Here is a 4,846-nt window from a genome sequence, read left to right as displayed (position 1 = left end):
AGATAGATAGATAGATAGATAGATAGATAGATAGATAGATAGATAGATAGATAGAAATAGAGATATGGCCTGAGGGTGCTCATACCCTAGCCTGCAAAGCACAGCTCCTATCAGTCATCTTTTCTATTTATTATGGCCTGAAAAATTACTACTCCTGGCCTGCTCAGACTTTAACAGTATCCCTTTTTACAGTGACTATGTCCCACACTGTCACTTGGTGGCCATAGATGGAATCTCACTATCTCAGTAGAACTCTCTATGGGACAGCATCTACACCAGACACTCAGACCCAAGAGACCCAAAAGAGATTGGTAAGCACATTGAAAACCATTTCTCTCTTCTTCTCTCCTGATGACCCCACTTTCCCCTGATAAGCATGTCATCTCTCACCAAATCCCAGAGATCCCCTTCCTCCCGAGGTAGTCTCTTTATCAGTCAAATGTCATGGACAGATAGTGACCCTATGTGCAAAGAGTTGTGCCATGTACTGTGGAGGACACAAAAATAGGGTGGCCCATAGTCTATGACCCTCAGAGAGCTTTTGATCTAGTTAAGAAAGCATAAATAAAACCCATGAAACAATTAGGAAACAACTAATTAAAGGCTACTCTGTGAAGGACTGACTACAATTTTGCAATGAGCATGGTAAGAGTCGAGGATGGAGAAATTAGCAGGAGCTGGAGTGAAGGGGATGACATAATGGAGAGAGTGAAAGCTAAGCCTTAAAAATACATAGAATTTACATACAGGGAAGGGAATTCCAGGCAAGAAGAACAATACAATGTCAGGAAAGGGAACTACGTGCAATGAAGACAGAGAGAGATTGACCAAATTAGAGAGCATAGTGTGAATTATGTAATTATTAAAAGAAGGTGAAATTGAACTCCCTGTCATAGAACAGAAATGGGTTTTCCTTCCCAATTTCTGCCTTTCTAACAACCTTTTCTTCTATCTCCTAGCAATGGAAACATTTGATTCCTCCATCATCCCCCATGTCCAACCTGTTGCCAAGCCTTATTGAGTCTTATTTTTCAGCATAGCTCATATGCAACCCAATCTTTCCCTGCTCTCTCTCTATTTCTGAACAGCCACTAAATTCCTCCAGGCCCCTCAGATACCCTCTGGGAAGCTCTAACTACAATGTAAACTCCATGCCAATATTAATCTATAAATCCTTTGGGAAGGAGCTAGCCACCTCAAAATAATCCAGGTCGGTGGAAACAACTGAGATATGTTAAATATCTAAGAAAAATAACTTTGTTACATAAACAAGGCTCAAAGAATGGACTCAGAAGTAAGTTACAGGTCTCCTATAGAACAGTGGCTGGTACCCTGTGACTCAAAAAGTCTAAGAATCTCTTGCTGTATGGGCTATAGAATTGGGCAATTATCTGGGTATTTCAGACAGATGTCCCACTTGAACCTCATACAGCTGTGAGAGAAAGCCTGGGGGAATATCACAAGCTTTCTAGCACAACTTGTTTATTAATGTGCATATTAATACTGAATGAACCTATTCTAAGAGGTAGTAAGAGTTCCCATCAGACCAACAGAAGGAGGGGAATCTGCTATTTGACACTTTTAAAGTGTTGGTTACAAGCTAATCCCTCCATTCAGTGGCTAATATGCTGCCTCAGGCCTTGTTAGTTCTCGATGGGTATTTTTTGATTTAAGTAGAAAGGAGTCCCAGAGCCACCAAGCTTCAGGCAATCGGACTTTCTCTTTCATTTTTTTTTCCCACTCTCCATCCCCCAGGCTTCTGCTCAGATATCCTCTATAAATACCCTCAGAACAGCCAGCTATTGTGATATCTAGGGAAGGAGCATTAAAATTTAAAAACTCCTGCTGACCCTGGGCCAAAAGAAAACAGAAGTCAAAAGAAAGAAATTTCTGTAGAAAATTATGTAGGAAGATGAATTAGGAGGAATATAACTTTAACTCAGGAGCCTGAAGTTTTGTGATTAGAATTCAATTGTGTCTGGAAATTGAATATATGTCCATCAACTGAGGAATGACAGAACAAGTTGTGGTATATTATTATGACGGAATACTATTGTGCTATAAGAAATGATGAGAGAGATGGTTTCAGAAAAACCTGGGAAGACTTGATGCAAAGTGAAGTGAGCAGAAACAAGAGAACATTGTACCCAGTAATGGCAACATTGTAACAATGATCAACTATGAAAGACTTAGCTACTCTGATCCAAGCTACTCTGATATAATGACCCAAGATAATTCCAAAAGATCCATAGTGAAAAATGCTATCCACTTCCAGAGAAAGAACTGATGAAGTCTGAATGCAGGTCGAAGCACAATTTTTTCACTTTATTTTTCTTGACTTTCTTTTTGCAACATGGTTAATATGGACATATGTGTTATATGATTTCACATGTAAAATTGATATCACATTGCTTACCTTCTCAGTGGATAGAAAAGGGACAAGAGGGAGGGAAAGAATTCGGAATTAGAAATTTTTTTAAAATGAATATTCAAAACAAATGTGCCTCTGTGTTTGTGTGTGTGTGTGTGTGTGTGTGTGTGTGTGTGTGTTTTAAATATTCCATTATGTCTGGAAAACTTGGATATGTAATTGAACATCTGGGTACTTCTCAGTGAAATCTACTTACCATGTGGATGAGAGTTCAGCATTGCATGGAAGAGGCAACAGAGCTGGGTCTCAAAGGAAGACAAAGACTTCAGCAAAGGAGGCATGCGAGAGGAACACCATTGCAGGCATGGAAGAAAACACATGCAAAAGTATTAAGTCAGGGAAGGGCAGTGCAAAATCGGGACATAGCAACAAGTAGTTCAGGGAAATATAAAGTCCATGAATAGAAAGAGTATTTAATAAGTTGGAAAACATACTTTGGAGCCAGATTATACAAGGCATCAAATGACAGGCTATGAAGTTTGCCTTCTATTCCATTAGCGATGGGAATTCACTGAAGGTTTTTGAATAGGGAAGCAAAAAGGTTAGATCCCTATATTGGAGAGCTTACCCTGGCAGGGTAGAAAGGATGAATTGGAGAAATGAGAGAAATTAGAGGCAGAGAAAACAATTAGAAACTATTCCAATACTCCAGGTAAAAGGTGATGATGGCCTGAACTATGGTAGTTCACAAAGGTCAAGGGAGGAGAGAGGAGATGAGAGGAAGGGAAGGTATCCAGGAGTTAAAATTGGCAGGACCTGACAACTAATGAAACATTGGGAGAGGAGGGGGAGAATAATGGAGAAGAAAGAGAACAAGATAACTATAAGATTCCAAGTCTGGATTATTAATAGCTAATGATTAAATAATAGTAATTGTTGCTTCATATATATATTTTAAATCTTCCCCATCTCTGAGATGTCACCTTATACCTTGAAACTTGACAAAGATGAGCCCCCCAAAATGGAAACCATTGATGTTGGGAGGGACTATGGAAAGAAAGGCATACTAACATGCTGTGGGTGGAACTAAGAATTAATCTAACCATTCTGTCTATCAACTTGAAATCATGCAAGAAAATTACTAACTTACCTTTTGAGCCACTAATCCTACTCCTGAGCATCTACCTCCAAGGAGGTCAAAGGCAGAAGCAGAAGTCCTGTGTTTACCAGAATATCCATAGCATCATATTTTTGTGGTAACCACGGACCAGAAACAAATGGGGTCCATCAATCAGGTAGTGTTTGAATAAGTTGTAATATATGAACAAAGCACGATAAAATGATGTCCATTATGTCATTACGAATATGAAGAATTCAGAGAAATTTGGCATGAACTGGGGTAGAATGAAATAAACAAATGAAAATGACCATGTACAGAGAAACTACAACAATGTAAACAAAAAGATCATTGAAAGGAAAACTCCAAGTAACTAAAAAAAAAAAAAAGGATCCACAGAACACAGTATAAGACATACTTCCCTCCTTGTGGCAGAGAGGGCAAAAGGTTACATATGTCATCAGACTAGACATTATATCAGGTATTTTTGTTTAACTTTTTTTCTTTGCATAAAGGAGATTTTCGTTTTGAGGGAGAAGAGAGAGATTCCAGAAATAATTCTGATGTAAAAGCAAAAGGGATCAATGAAACTACATTTTTCCAAATAGATTGTAAATTCCCTGGGGGCAGTGACCACAACTTCTAATCCTTTTCTGTCTCCCCTTTTGTGTCAATTCTGTACACATAATAAAAATGCACAAAATAAGCATCATCAGACATTGAGAATCTGCTAAGAGCTTAATTTGCTACAATACAACCAGAACAAGCACTAATATGACCAGGCACATTGATTCTCTGGAAATGGTAATGATATAGGTACAGTTGAGCAATGTCTTCTTTCTGTGTGACATATCCCTCATTTCAACTACCTCTTTTTTTTCTGTTCCTGGGATAATCAAGGCAGAGATATGGGGGGAAAAATACACTCCTATTGTAGACAGAACAGAAATCCTCCCTAGTCATATTTTTTTTATTTTTCCCCTTGTTTAATTTTTACTTTTCTCAACTACATGTAAACAAAAATTTCAAACTTTTTTAAATTTTGAATTCCAAATTCTCTTCCTCCTCCCTCCCCACCCCTTGAGAAGGCAAACAATTTGATATAATTATACAATCATGCAAAACATTTCCACATTAGCCATGCTGCAAAAGAAAACACAAGCTAAAAAAACAAAAATAATAAAGTATACATGTACATATATACTTTATGTATGTATATACTTCAATCTGCATTCAACTCCATCAATTCTTTTTCTAGAAGTGGATAGCATTTTTTTTTCATCATAAGTCCTTTGGAATTGTCTTGGATCATTGTATTTCTGAGAATAGCTAAGTCATTCACAGGTGATCATCATACA

Source organism: Vombatus ursinus, unplaced genomic scaffold (genome assembly GCF_900497805.2).
Source record: "Vombatus ursinus unplaced genomic scaffold, bare-nosed wombat genome assembly UNPS02014894.1, whole genome shotgun sequence".
In the NCBI taxonomy this organism is placed as follows: Eukaryota; Metazoa; Chordata; class Mammalia; order Diprotodontia; family Vombatidae; genus Vombatus; species Vombatus ursinus.
This window is presented reverse-complemented; position numbering follows the sequence as displayed.